Genomic DNA, 16,327 nt, shown 5'->3' on the forward strand with positions numbered 1-16,327 from the left:
GGCTCTCTTGATACCTTTTAGTGATATAGTTTTTTTGTTTTTGTCTAAATTCAGCATTGTCACAGTAACGTCTTTTAATATATTGTTGATGTTTCTGTCTAACTTCAGGATTGTTTTTATATGATTCGCTTGTAGAAGATTTCTTCTTTTCTTTGTAATCTTTATTTGAAGCGTACTTTTGTCGTTCTTTCCTTTTTTGGTTTTCTTTTCTCTGATTTCTTGGTTTGTCTGATGCCATTAATCTTCTTTTCATTTTGCGCCTTTGCTGTTTATTAACTTTTGTCAGTTTATAGATTTTTTGTATAACTGTATCAGAAAGATCACAGTTAGCACCATTTTTTATTGCAGTCCTTGACTGACAGGAAAAAACATCATTTGATGGAAGGAAATTAAAGTCACTTGATAGTTCTTTGGTAGTTATAAAAGTAAATTCATTTTGAGGAGCTTCGTGTGATGTGAACTGAGTCATACGGACTTCTTGTTGTTTCTCCAGTGGTGTACAAACAGACATTGGAGAGATCTCAGTAAGATCAGTGGTTGTGTTTCTCCTTGGAGAAGAGGAGTTTGCTTCATCAACAGTTGTATCAGAGTGAGTAGGTGCCACAGCAGTGGCAGCTGTTGGTCTGCAGACTGTGTCTGTGATAGTATCACTCAGGTTGACTGTGCTCATACTGTAGAACTGCACAGGCTTCAGTTCATAGTTACAAGAAGGTGATATCTCCATCATTTCATAAGAATCCTGGAGTCTCTTAATCATGTCACTGAGGAGTGTGAATTTCACCATCACAGCCGTACCACGATCACGTGACCATAGTGCTAGAGGAAGACCACTGGCTGTTCTGGAGTGTGGATCAAAGAAACCATATTTGCCCGATGTGGATCTGAACACTGCGATACACAATCCACTCATAATCAGTAAGGCATACTGCACATCTGACAACAGGCAGCTCAGTCCTGCTTCTAAGCTGAGAAAGGTATCTACTGCCTCCTCTGGAGGTTCTTCAAATGTCCCATACCGGGAAGGCTGTGTCATGTCGACATGATACATAGACCTGTGAGCATCAACTTTGTCTGGCAGCTCATCGGTAGCCAAATGAATATTTTTAGGAAATCTTTTCTTGGCCTCTTTGTACATCACATCACCTTTATCCAAGACCAGATTAAGGTCAGCTGTAGTCATGTTATCATTCTCATGAAGGAAAGCAAGAAATGTGAGTGAGTTACATGTGCACTGCTTGTTTCTGGAGTCTCCATATTTGGGATGAGCCTGGCTGTGAGATGCACAGATATGTGTAACAGAGGGCTGGTTTTCAAAGTTCACTCTTTCTGCATGAGATGGTCCTGCCACATCACTGTGACGGCCTCTTTTTACAATATCAGCATAACCCACCTGTGGGGCACTTGACACCTCAGGTTGGTCTCTATGGTTTACCTGATGATCATTAAATTCATGCTGCAATCCAATCTTTACAGCATCTGCATAGGATACCTGTTGTACATGTGCAGGAACATGTTGACCTGCCTGTTTGACACCATCAGCATTGGTCTTTGCAGACACAAAGTCTTCTGCAGAGCTCTGAGGAAAATCACACTCAGCTTGTTCACATGTTGGTACTTCATGAAACTCATGGAACTTCTTCCAGCGTTGTTTTGCAGCTTGTGACTTTTTCTGCTTCCTTGGCATTTTTACACAAGTGTTTCTCTTAGTCTTTAGAAAATATGTTTATAAAATAAGAGTGGCACAGAGCAGGAGATGTTTTCTTTGTCTTTATATTTCAGTTTTTATTTCTCAGAAACAGATGTCTTTGTTTGTTTGACAGTTTGTCAGTCGAGAGAATAATATGCACTCTCTTTATTGGCTTGGCACAACTTAGCAGCAAGCGCAAAGTGAAAAACAGCTAGAGAGAAAATTTAGAAGAGAGAACAGACAGAGCAGGAGAAACACGGCTGGGAAATCACAATCAAACCGTGAATTAGAGTTTTCTTTATTTGTTCAGTTTGTTCTCAGGTAGAGGCAATATGCACTCTTTATTGCTTTAATGGCTTGGCATTTTTCAGCAGCAAGCCAAGAGTGAAAAACAGGTAGAGAGAAAATTTAGCAGAGAGAACAGACAGAGCAGGAGAGACACGGCTTTAAATCAAACCGCAGAGTTTTCTTTGTTTGTTCAGTTTGTTCTCAGGTTGAGGCAAAATATGCACTCTTTATTGTTTTATTGGCTTGTGCATTTTTCAGCAGCAAGCCAAAGAGTGAAAAACAGGTAGAGAGAAAATTTAGCAGAGAGAACAGACAGAGCAGGAGAGACACGGCTTTAAATCAAACCGCAATAAGATTCTTGGTTTGGCAAAATTTCTCACAAACCACAGGGTGAAATACAGATGGAAAGAAGGCAGAGACAACAGGTGGAGTAGGACAGAAGATAGAGGGGTTGGGGGGTTGGGATGTGAGATAGAAGACTGGAGATCTGGTCCTTGTTCTTCTTCTGCACACTGTGAACAAAAAACAAGAAAAAAAATAATTTTAATAAAATTATATCACATGGTAATTGTATGAACTAATTGTGACTACTGAAAAAGGACAAAACAAATATTCAAGCTAAACTGTTGTCGGCTGCCATGTGCAAAAAGTTGCACAATTTGGCACTTTTTAAAAGAATAAATATTTAATTAAATTCAGCAATAATATTTTTAAATACAAATATGATTGAGTGAATTGTTAACTAATCACATGTAATGTGCAAAAATGTACGAAAAAAATATTTTAGCCCAATTGTTAAGCTGAACTTATGTGTATTTATTATAAAAATGTGTTTAAAAGGTCTAGCACAAAGTTTGAACCCATCACTTTAAAGCTTATATTAGTCAGACTCTTTTTTTAAAATTTTGGTGTACTTCTCTAACAGTATGTGCACACCTACCAGGCAAAGCACAGATGTGAGTCAAGTTCCTGAAAGTGTAAGACAAGAAATAACATGTTAGTTGTCTGTACAGTGTTATCAGACTAACAAAAAAACAAAGCCCACACGACATGATATACTGAACTTATAGTCAGCAGGGTAATTATAGAGTAATATAGCACACCAGCTGATACAGCAGCCATTTTATAATTCAAACTAATTAACTGAAGTATTTATTTAAGTACTTATATAAGGCTACTGTTAGACTGTTACTAGCCTTAGCATCGCTGCTAACGCTAGCATTCCTGCTAGCGTTAGCACTTCAGTTAGTGTTAGCACTGCTGGTAGAACTAGCACTCTTACTGTTAAAACTGAGGCACAATGGCAATAATAAAGCTCATTTGTTACTTTTTTCTCACTGACCGCCAATAAATATCACAGGAATATCACAGGAATATTCTTTTTGTCAGTTAAAAACTGCTAAGGCTAGTGTTGGCACTATAGCTAGCGTTAGCATTGATGCTAGCATTAGCATCGAAGCTAGCATTAGCACTGCTACTAACAGCAAAAGTCATGAAGTACTCTTACTGTTAAAACTGAGGCACAATGGCAATAATAAATCTCATTTGTTACTTTTGTCTCACTGACCGCCAATAAATATCACAGGAATATCACAGGAATATTCTTTTTGTCAGTTAACAACTGCTAAGGCTAGTGTTAGCACTATAGCTAGCATTAGCATTGAAGCTAGCGTTAGCATTGAAGCTAGCGTTAGCATTCCTGCTACTAACAGCAAAAGTCATGAAGTACTCTTACTGTTAAAACTGAGCCACAATGGCAATAATAAATCTCATTTGTTACTTTTGTCTCACTGACCGCCAATAAATATCACAGGAATATCACAAGAATATTCTTTTTGTCAGTTAACAACTGCTAAGGCTAATGTTAGCACTATAGCTAGCATTAGCATTGAAGCTAGCGTTAGCACTGCTGCTAACAGCAAAAGTCATAAACCTATATAAATGGTAGCAAAGGTTATTCTTTTTTTGCTTTCTTTATTCTTTGAACTCTGTTGAACTTTAAAAAGACTTGATATGTGAGTTTAAATGTCAAACATGTATTTTTACCATCATAAAATTAAAACAGTGCTGTACTGAATGTATTGTACTTACCACAGCAGAGAGCAAAGCGGAATGACAACCGTTGGTGTAGTGATTAGTTAAAGACCGATGAGGCGTTCAGGTGGTGCTTGGAAATTTGAGCATCAGTTTGAACATCAATAATGAGCATATATATTTCTCTGTCATAGAGAGACAGAGAAAAAAATACACAAGACTCACCAGCATACAAATTGGTACTTTTTGTCTTTATGTCACTCATTCGCTTATACTCAGGAAAGAGGGCAACTGGCATTAAATGAGCAAATAAAAAGTCATCATCTTGAACTGTTTTATGGATTTTATTTTAAGACTACTTTGAGCGTATTTGTGGGGAGATAAACTATACAGACTAAAAACAGAGACATTAAATGAGATTAGATTATTTAAAATGTGGGAAAATACACTACAGACAGGTAGATGCTGTGAGCTTTAATTATCCAGTCAGAAAAGATTATTTTAAAGTCATCAACTGACTCAAACTGCCCAGATCTGAAAAACCTGTGTGGAGAAGACAAGTCCACCAATACACAATCAACTTGAATTTAACAGGGCAATAATTCAGGGCACTATTCAGTTAGCCTATACTAACTACTGACATACTGTTAATCTGTGGCAAAAGCCTGTCAAACCTGTCTTATTGTACCTATTGAAAAAGTTAATCTTACTACAACTGCTTAGATATAACACACATTTTTGATTTAATCTTGGCAGAGAGAGAGAGAGCTCGTTCAGCAGGCAGGTGTGAGCCTGGTTGCTATAGTGACTGCACCCAAGGGCTCCATACACACGGACACAGACATGCACCTCACTTTTGCTGCTTAAAATGAACAGAAAAGTCAGGCCGAAACAAATCGCTCCCAAATGAAAAGTAAAAGTCGTATTGACAAAATTCTTTCACCGTGAGCGACAGCAATGTCTAGTCTACCTAATTCTCAGTTTTCATGCCTGTGGAGCTTATTATATGGACGCGGTGACAGTGGAAAGACACCATGCTCTTCTGATTTTCAAACGAACCTTCTGAGACATTTTAACATTAGAGTCTATGGAAGAGTTGGAGGGAGGAGGCTGTGCATTGGTGACATTTATGAAAGAACCATAACACCTAGTACAATAGTAAACACATTGGATGAAAGAGGACAGCCATGGCTACGTTTTGAGGGTAAAATCATACCTGTAGAGCAAACGCTGCGGACACAGCAGCAGTTTTAAAAAAGATTTTAAGATTAATTTTTTTGCTCCTCTCACTCTAGCAGTTGAGCTGTCTCACTCTAGCCCCAACATTCCGTCCCATACACACCCATTATAAATTTTGAAACGGGTGAAAAAACATCATGAAACTTAAACTGGAACTGAAGAAAAAGTATAATAGATATTGAAAAGATAAATACAAGTTGAATAGTTGAATGTCTTGTCTTCGTTTTAAAGTTTGAATGGTGGCTCTATGTCAATGTATGTGGAAGTAGTAAGAGTTTAAAAATGAGTAAGTTGAATGAGAATTTGAAGGGTCTCCCCATTGAAATACATGGGAAATTTTTGTTGAATAAAGTTGAATAAAATTAAAAATATAAATGTTAAAAATGAGAAAAGTAGAAGCAGTCATGTCCAAAAGAAGAGGAATCTAACGGTGTTTGAATGGTTTTTCTAAGTTGAACGGTTTTGAAGGAGTTAGATGCCAAAAAACGTACGGAATATATAATAATAAAGATTTGAAGAACAATACTGTGAATGCTTTTCAAGCATTCACACTAATAACTAGAAAGTGCATTTTCTGAAGAAACTGCAGTGTGAATGCTTGAATCTGAATGTATGCACTGAAATGAATTAATTGCTGAATTTTGAGTTAAAAATATTGAATGAGATAAAAAACAAAAAACAAAAAAACAACCGAATTTAACCTGAAAACAAAGGTGCTGAACTGCTAAAAGCTGAAGGTTACACAGAAGAAGAAGTTGGAAAAAAACTGAAAATGTTTTAAATGTAAATTAGAAAACCCTAAGAAATGAGAAAAGAACATTTAGAGTCAGAAAACATCTGAATGAATATTAAAAGGTCATATTCTTTGAATCACTGAATGACTAAAATGTGATCCCTCCACTTTGATCCACACAGTTTAAAAAGTTTAAATGCCTGAGCTTTGAAAGATACGGTGTTGGAAAGAGAACAATAATGGCGACAATTTGAGGGTAAAATGATGGCTGTAACACTGTGGACACAGCAGCAGTTGAAAGAGAAGTGCTTAAGATGAATCTTGGTACAGTGGCAGGCAGAGCTCGTTAAGCAGGCAGGTGTGAGCCTGGTTGCTATAGTGACCGCACCCAATGGCTCCATACACACGTACACAGACATGCGCCTCACTTTTGCTGCTTAAAATGAACAGAAAAGTCAGGCCGAAACAAATCGCTCCCAAATGAAAAGTAAAAGTCGTATTGACAAAATTCTTTCACCGTGAGCGACAGCAATGTCTAGTCTACCTAATTCTCAGTTTTCATGCCTGTGGAGCTTATTATATGGACGTGGTGACAGTGGAAAGACACCATGCTCTTCTGATTTTCAAACGAACCTTCTGAGCCATTTTAACATTAGAGTCTATGGAAGAGTTGGAGGGAGGAGGCTGTGCATTGGTGACATTTATGAAAGAACCATAACACCTAGTACAATAGTAAACACATTGGATGAAAGAGGACAGCCATGGCTACGTTTTGAGGGTAAAATCATACCTGTAGAGCAAACGCTGCGGACACAGCAGCAGTTTTAAAAAAGATTTTAAGATTAATTTTTTTGCTCCTCTCACTCTAGCAGTTGAGCTGCCTCACTCTAGCCCCAACATTCCGTCCCATACACACCCATTATAAACTCTGAAACGGGTGAAAAAACATCATGAAACTTAAACTGGAACTGAAGAAAAAGTATAATAGATATTGAAAAGATAAATACAAGTTGAATAGTTGAATGTCTTGTCTTCGTTTTAAAGTTTGAATGGTGGCTCTATGTCAATGTATGTGGAAGTAGTAAGAGTTTAAAAATGAGTAAGTTGAATGAGGATTTGAAGGGTCTCCCCATTGAAATACATTATAAATTTTTGTTGAATAAAGTTGAATAAAATTAAAAATATAAATGTTAAAAATGAGAAAAGTAGAAGCAGTCATGTCCAAAAGAAGAGGAATCTAACGGTGTTTGAATGGTTTTTCTAAGTTGAACGGTTTTGAAGGAGTTAGATGCCAAAAAACGTACGGAATATATAATAATAAAGATTTGAAGAACAATACTGTGAATGCTTTTCAAGCATTCACACTAATAACTAGAAAGTGCATTTTCTGAAGAAACTGCAGTGTGAATGCTTGAATCTGAATGTATGCACTGAAATGAATTAATTGCTGAATTTTGAGTTAAAAATATTGAATGAGATAAAAAACAAAAAACAAAAAAACAACCGAATTTAACCTGAAAACAAAGGTGCTGAACTGCTAAAAGCTGAAGGTTACACAGAAGAAGAAGTTGGAAAAAAACTGAAAATGTTTTAAATGTAAATTAGAAAACCCTAAGAAATGAGAAAAGAACATTTAGAGTCAGAAAACATCTGAATGAATATTAAAAGGTCATATTCTTTGAATCACTGAATGACTAAAATGTGATCCCTCCACTTTGATCCACACAGTTTAAAAAGTTTAAATGCCTGAGCTTTGAAAGATACGGTGTTGGAAAGAGAACAATAATGGCGACAATTTGAGGGTAAAATGATGGCTGTAACACTGTGGACACAGCAGCAGTTGAAAGAGAAGTGCTTAAGATGAATCTTGGTACAGTGGCAGGCAGAGCTCGTTAAGCAGGCAGGTGTGAGCCTGGTTGCTATAGTGACCGCACCCAATGGCTCCATACACACGTACACAGACATGCGCCTCACTTTTGCTGCTTAAAATGAACAGAAAAGTCAGGCCGAAACAAATCGCTCCCAAATGAAAAGTAAAAGTCGTATTGACAAAATTCTTTCACCGTGAGCGACAGCAATGTCTAGTCTACCTAATTCTCAGTTTTCATGCCTGTGGAGCTTATTATATGGACGTGGTGACAGTGGAAAGACACCATGCTCTTCTGATTTTCAAACGAACCTTCTGAGCCATTTTAACATTAGAGTCTATGGAAGAGTTGGAGGGAGGAGGCTGTGCATTGGTGACATTTATGAAAGAACCATAACACCTAGTACAATAGTAAACACATTGGATGAAAGAGGACAGCCATGGCTACGTTTTGAGGGTAAAATCATACCTGTAGAGCAAACGCTGCGGACACAGCAGCAGTTTTAAAAAAGATTTTAAGATTAATTTTTTTGCTCCTCTCACTCTAGCAGTTGAGCTGCCTCACTCTAGCCCCAACATTCCGTCCCATACACACCCATTATAAACTCTGAAACGGGTGAAAAAACATCATGAAACTTAAACTGGAACTGAAGAAAAAGTATAATAGATATTGAAAAGATAAATACAAGTTGAATAGTTGAATGTCTTGTCTTCGTTTTAAAGTTTGAATGGTGGCTCTATGTCAATGTATGTGGAAGTAGTAAGAGTTTAAAAATGAGTAAGTTGAATGAGGATTTGAAGGGTCTCCCCATTGAAATACATTATAAATTTTTGTTGAATAAAGTTGAATAAAATTAAAAATATAAATGTTAAAAATATGAAAAATAGAAGCAGTGTTGTCCAAAATAATAGGAATCTAACGGTGTTTGAATGGTTTTTCTAAGTTGAACGGTTTTGAAGGAGTAGGCTTACAAAAAACGTACGGAAAAATAAAATATAATAACTAGAAAGTGCATTTTCTGAAGAAACTGCAGTGTGAATGCTTGAATCTGAATGTATGCACTGAAATGAATTAATTGCTGAATTTTGAGTTAAAAATATTGAATGAGATAAAAAACAAAAAACAAAAAAACAACCGAATTTAACCTGAAAACAAAGGTGCTGAACTGCTAAAAGCTGAAGGTTACACAGAAGAAGAAGTTGGAAAAAAACTGAAAATGTTTTAAATGTAAATTAGAAAACCCTAAGAAATGAGAAAAGAACATTTAGAGTCAGAAAACATCTGAATGAATATTAAAAGGTCATATTCTTTGAATCACTGAATGACTAAAATGTGATCCCTCCACTTTGATCCACACAGTTTAAAAAGTTTAAATGCCTGAGCTTTGAAAGATACGGTGTTGGAAAGAGAACAATAATGGCGACAATTTGAGGGTAAAATGATGGCTGTAACACTGTGGACACAGCAGCAGTTGAAAGAGAAGTGCTTAAGATGAATCTTGGTACAGTGGCAGGCAGAGCTCGTTAAGCAGGCAGGTGTGAGCCTGGTTGCTATAGTGACCGCACCCAATGGCTCCATACACACGTACACAGACATGCGCCTCACTTTTGCTGCTTAAAATGAACAGAAAAGTCAGGCCGAAACAAATCGCTCCCAAATGAAAAGTAAAAGTCGTATTGACAAAATTCTTTCACCGTGAGCGACAGCAATGTCTAGTCTACCTAATTCTCAGTTTTCATGCCTGTGGAGCTTATTATATGGACGTGGTGACAGTGGAAAGACACCATGCTCTTCTGATTTTCAAACGAACCTTCTGAGCCATTTTAACATTAGAGTCTATGGAAGAGTTGGAGGGAGGAGGCTGTGCATTGGTGACATTTATGAAAGAACCATAACACCTAGTACAATAGTAAACACATTGGATGAAAGAGGACAGCCATGGCTACGTTTTGAGGGTAAAATCATACCTGTAGAGCAAACGCTGCGGACACAGCAGCAGTTTTAAAAAAGATTTTAAGATTAATTTTTTTGCTCCTCTCACTCTAGCAGTTGAGCTGCCTCACTCTAGCCCCAACATTCCGTCCCATACACACCCATTATAAACTTTGAAACGGGTGAAAAAACATCATGAAACTTAAACTGGAACTGAAGAAAAAGTATAATAGATATTGAAAAGATAAATACAAGTTGAATAGTTGAATGTCTTGTCTTCGTTTTAAAGTTTGAATGGTGGCTCTATGTCAATGTATGTGGAAGTAGATACAGTTTAAAGAGGAGGAAGTTGAATGAGAATTTGAAGGGTCTCCCCATTGAAATACATGGGAAATTTTTGTTGAAAAAAGTTGAATAAAATTAAAAATATAAATGTTAAAAATGAGAAAAATAGAAGCAGTCATGTCCAAAAGAATAGGAATCTAATGGTGTTTGAATGGTTTTTCTAAGTTGAACGGTTTTGAAGGAGATAGATTACAAAAAACGTACGGAATCCATAATAATAAAATATAATAAAATAGAATAAAGATTAGAAGAACAATACTGTGAATGCTTTTCAAGCATTCACACTAACTAGAAAGTGCATTTTCTGAAGAAACTGCAGTGTGAATGCTTGAATCTGAATGTATGGACTGAAATGAATTAATTGCTGAATTTTGAGTTAAAAATCTTGAATGAGATAAAAAAAAAAACCCCGAATTTAACCTGAAAACAACAGTGCTGAACTGCTAAAAGCTGAAGGTTACACAGAAGAAGAAGTTGGAAAAAAGCTGAAAATGTTTTAATTGTAAATTAGAAAACCCTAAGAAATGAGAAAAGAACATTTAGAGTCAGAAAACATCTGAAAGAATATTAAAAGGTCATATTCTTTGAATCACTGAATGAAGAAAATGTGATCCCTCCACTTGGACCCACACAGTTTAAAAAGTTTACATCTCTGAGCTTTGAAAGACAAGATGTTGGAAAGAGAACAACGATGGCGACAATTTGAGGGTAAAATGATGGCTGTAGAGCAAACACTGTGGACACAGCAGCAGTTGAAAGAGAAGTGTTTAAGATGAATCTTGGTACAGTGGCAGGCAGAGCTCGTTAAGCAGGCAGGTGTGAGCCTGGTTGCTATAGTGACCGCACCCAATGGCTCCATACACACGTACACAGACATGCGCCTCACTTTTGCTGCTTAAAATGAACAGAAAAGTCAGGCCGAAACAAATCGTTCCCAAATGAAAAGTAAAAGTCGTATTGACAAAATTCTTTCACTGTGAGCGACAGCAATGTCTAGTCTACCTAATTCTCAGTTTTCATGTCTGTGGAGCTTATTATATGGACGTGGTGACAGTGGAAAGACACCATGCTCTTCTGATTTTCAAACGAACCTTCTGAGCCATTTTAACATTAGAGTCTATGGAAGAGTTGGAGGGAGGAGGCTGTGCATTGGTGACATTTATGAAAGAACCATAACACCTAGTACAATAGTAAACACATTGGATGAAAGAGGACAGCCATGGCTACGTTTTGAGGGTAAAATCATACCTGTAGAGCAAACGCTGTGGACACAGCAGCAGTTTTAAAAAAGATTTTAAGATTAATTTTTTTGCTCCTCTCACTCTAGCAGTTGAGCTGCCTCACTCTAGCCCCAACATTCCGTCCCATACACACCCATTATAAACTCTGAAACGGGTGAAAAAACATCATGAAACTTAAACTGGAACTGAAGACAAAGCATAATAGATATTGAAAAGATAAATGCAAGTTGAATAGTTGAATGTCTTGTCTTCGTTTTAAAGTTTGAATGGTGGCTCTATGTCAATGTATGTGGAAGTAGTAAGAGTTTAAAAATGAGTAAGTTGAATGAGGATTTGAAGGGTCTCCCCATTGAAATACATTATAAATTTTTGTTGAATAAAGTTGAATAAAATTAAAAATATAAATGTTAAAAATATGAAAAATGGAAGCAGTGTTGTCCAAAAGAATAGGAATCTAACGGTGTTGGAATGGTTTTTCTAAGTTGAACGGTTTTGAAGGAGTAGGATTACAAAAAACGTACGGAATACAGAATAAAATATAATAATAATAATAAAGATTACAACAACAATACTGTGAATGCTTTTCAAGCATTCACACTAATAACTAGAAGGTGCATTTTCTGAAGAAACTGCAGTGTGAATGCTTGAATCTGAATGTATGCACTGAAATGAATTAATTGCTGAATTTTGAGTTAAAAATATTGAATGAGATTAAAAAAAAACAACAAAAAAAAAGAATTTAACCTGAAAACAAAGGTGCTGAACTGCTAAAAGCTGAAGGTTACACAGAAGAAGGAGTTGGAAAAAAACTGAAAATGTTTTAAATGTAAATTAGAAAACCCTAAGAAATGAGAAAAGAACATTTAGAGTCAGAAAACATCTGAATGAATATTAAAAGGTCATATTCTTTGAATCACTGAATGACTCAAATGTGATCCCTCCACTTTGATCCACACAGTTTAAAAAGTTTAAATGCCTGAGCTTTGAAAGATACGGTGTTGGAAAGAGAACAATAATGGCGACAATTTGAGGGTAAAATGATGGCTGTAACACTGTGGACACAGCAGCAGTTGAAAGAGAAGTGTTTAAGATGAATCTTGGTACAGTGGCAGGCAGAGCTCGTTAAGCAGGCAGGTGTGAGCCTGGTTGCTATAGTGACTGCACCCAATGGCTCCATACACACGCACACAGACATGCACCTCACTTTTGCTGCTTAAAATGAACAGAAAAGTCAGGCCGAAACAAATCGTTCCCATATGAAAAGTACAAGTCGTATTGACGAAATTCTTTCACCGTGAGCGACAGCAGCTTCTAGTCTACTGAATTCTCAGTTTTCATGCCTGTGGAGTTTATTATATGGACGTGGTGACAGTGTAAAGACACCATGCTCTTCTGATTTTCAAACGAACCTTCTGAGCCATTTTAACATTAGAGTCTATGGAAGAGTTGGAGGGAGGAGGCTGTGCATTGGTGACATTTATGAAAGAACCATAACACCTAGTACAATAGTAAACACATTGGATGAAAGAGGACAGCGATGGCTACGTTTTGAGGGTAAAATCATACCTGTAGAGCAAACGCTGTGGACACAGCAGCAGTTTTAAAAAAGATTTTAAGATTAATTTTTTTGCTCCTCTCACTCTAGCAGTTGAGCTGTCTCACTCTAGCCCCAACATTCCGTCCCATACACACCCATTATAAACTCTGAAACGGGTGAAAAAACATCATGAAACTTAAACTGGAACTGAAGAAAAAGTATAATAGATATTTAAAAGATAAATGCAAGTTGAATAGTTGAATGTCTTGTCTTCGTTTTAAAGTTTGAATGGTGGCTCTATGTCAATGTATGTGGAAGTAGTAAGAGTTTAAAAATGAGTAAGTTGAATGAGGATTTGAAGGGTCTCCCCATTGAAATACATTATAAATTTTTGTTGAATAAAGTTGAATAAAATTAAAAATATAAATGTTAAAAATATGAAAAATGGAAGCAGTGTTGTCCAAAAGAATAGGAATCTAACGGTGTTGGAATGGTTTTTCTAAGTTGAACGGTTTTGAAGGAGTAGGATTACAAAAAACGTACGGAATACAGAATAAAATATAATAATAACTAGAAAAATTTGCATTTCCTGCGAAAATGCAGTGTGGATGCTTAAAGCTGAAGCTGTATGCAAAAAGTAGCTGAAAAAGCTGAAAAGTTGCAGAAATTGTAAAAACTTTGCAGAAGCAAAAGAAGTTTGCTAAAATGGAATAACTTAGCAGAACTGCAATATCTTAGAGGAAACATAATACTTGGCAGAGATACAATAGCATAGCAGAATTTAGCAGAAATATTGTAACTTACCAGAAACATGATAACTTCTCAAAAATACAAGAATTTAGGAGAAATAGTATAAGATAACAGAAAGAATATATTTAGCCAAAAATACATAAACATTACAGAAACACTATGATTTAGAAAAATAGTACAACAGAGCAGAAATATTGTGATTTACCAGAGACACTGTGATGAACTATGAATATTGTAATTTTAAATTAAGACTATGTTTTAGCACAAATATTATAATTTGGCAGAAATACTATAATTTAGCAGAAATACTATATTAAGCACAAATCCTAAAAAAAGCAGAAATGGTATGATTAAGCATAAATACTACATTTAGTAGAAATACTTTGTTTTAGCACAAATCCCATAAAAAGCAGAAATACTATATTAAGCACAAATCCTATAAAAGCAGAAATAGTATATTAAGCACAAATCTTATAAAATAGCAGAAATAGTGTGATTTAGCACAATAGTAATAAGTTAAACAGAAAAATTGGAAAAGCAAAATGGACAGCTGAAAAAATGCTGAACATGCTGAGGTTCCCTCAAATATACTTGTTAAATGACAAAAATCAGCAAAAAAATTTATGACTGCCACACAATTACAAATATGTACACATGAGGAAACACACATGCACAGAGAGACACACACACAAGATCCAATTCAGTCAACCAGTCTAAATATATTGAATTTGAATCTTACAATGGGATCATCCCATTAAAAGGCTTTCTCTCTCTCTCTCTGTCACACACACACACAAACAAACACACACACACACACACACACACACACACACACACACACACACACACACACACACACACACAGGGAGAGAGAAGTAAGTTTCTAGGTCAGCCTGGGAGCTGGTGAATTTGAATCCACCAATCAGAGAGGCTGTGCACTTTTCCCCACCAAAACAGGTGCATCTGTTTACACACGCAGCAGCACAGAGAGACACAGGATTTTTGCAGTCTATTTCTCATAGTGACGACTCCCCTCAAACAAATGAACGTAATTTCCTAACCGTAGGGGCTAGAACGGTCATTCTTACACCGTTTTGTTCAGAAGAGATGGGGGAATCTTCAAGTGTTGACAATTTAATATTAAAATATGAATTTTTAGAGATATATGACATGGATGACTTGTTGACTTAGAAGCCACGAATTCCCCAATATGCAAATTTGAATGCCTGAGACCACATATGTGATTGGCTGGCTGGGAAGCCGTGCAGGCCCTGATTTGTGGATTTGAATTCCTCAGCCCTCAGATATGATTGGCTGGCTTAGAAGCCACGAAGGCCCTAATATGCAAATTTGAATGCCTCAGGACACTTATTTGATTGGCTGGGAAACTGTGCAGGCCCTGATTTGAAAATTTGAATGTCTCAGTCCTCACAGAGGATTGGCTGCCTGGGGACCTGGCAGAAATATATAGAAATACTATTATTAAGCATAAATACTACATTTAGTAGAAATACTATGTTTTAGCACAAATACTATAAAAAGAAGAAAAACTATAATTTAGCAGAAATACTATATTAAGCACAAATCCTATAAAAAGCAGAAATACTATAATTTAGAACAAATAGTATAAAAAGCAGAAATACTATAATTTAGCAGAAATACTATGTTAGGCACAAATCCTATAAAAAGCAGAAATACTATAATTTAGCAGAAATACTATGTTAGGCACAAATCCTATAAAAAGCAGAAATACTATAATTTAGCAGAAATACTATATTAGGCATAAATCCTATGAAAAGCAGAAATAGTATGATTTAGCAGAAATACTGTATTTAGCACAAGTACCGAAAAGTACCAGAAATACTATGATTTAGCAGAATAGTAATAACTTATTGAAACACAAATGCACAGAGGGACACACAAACACAGGCTCTAATCCAGTCAACCAGTCTAACTATGTTCAATTTAAATCCTACAATGACATGCTGCCAAATAAGGGCAGGGTCCTCTCTCTCCCACTAAACACACACACACACACACACACACACACACACACACACACACACACACACAGGGAGAGAGGACTAAGTTTCTAGGTCAGCCTGGGAGCTGCTGAATTTGAATCCACCAATCAGAGAGGCTGTTTACGTTTTCCCGCCAAAACAGGTGCATCTTTTTACACACGCAGCACAGAGACATAGACCTGCTTCTTTCAGTTTATTTCACATAGTGAGGATTCCCCTCAAACAAATGACCATAATTTCCTAACCATAGGGGCTAGAGCGGTCATTCTTACACCGTTTTGTTCAGAAGAGATGGGGGAATCTTCAAGTGTTGACAATTTATCATTAAAATATGAATTTTTAGAGATATATGACATGGATGACTTGTTGACTTAGAAGCCACGAATTCCCCAATATGCAAATTTGAATACCTGGAGCCCACATACATGATTGGCTGGCTGGGAAGCTGTGTAGGCCCTGATTTGTGGATTTGAATTCCTCAGCCCTCAGATATGATTGGCTGGCTTAGAAGCCATGAAGGCCCCAATATGCAAATTTGAATGCCTCAGGACACATATATGATTGGCTGGGAAACCGTGCAGGCCCTGATTTGAAAATTTGAATTTCTCAGTCCTCACAGAGGATTGGCTGCCTGGGGACCTGGCAGAAA

General features: G+C 36.5%; 1 protein-coding gene and 1 long non-coding RNA gene across 3 annotated transcripts in view; one reads left to right on the top strand and one right to left on the bottom strand.

Annotated features, from left to right (window-relative positions):
* The window catches only part of LOC146578319 (butyrophilin-like protein 2), a 71,281-nt gene that overhangs the window by 37,450 nt on the left and 17,504 nt on the right, over nt 1-16,327 (top strand). The window lies entirely within an intron of this gene.
* Nucleotides 1,755-4,235, bottom strand: LOC146578321 (uncharacterized). The gene is made up of 3 exons (XR_014890123.1): nt 4,067-4,235; nt 2,916-2,944; nt 1,755-2,487 (listed from the first exon to the last, which is right to left on the bottom strand). It is a non-coding gene; the product is annotated as an uncharacterized LOC146578321 (long non-coding RNA).

The sequence above is a fragment of the Mchenga conophoros genome, linkage group LG3 (genome assembly GCF_057382185.1).
Source record: "Mchenga conophoros isolate Kocher_MC1m ecotype Shallow Benthic linkage group LG3, M_conophoros_male_GT1.1, whole genome shotgun sequence".
NCBI lineage: Eukaryota > Metazoa > Chordata > Actinopteri > Cichliformes > Cichlidae > Mchenga > Mchenga conophoros.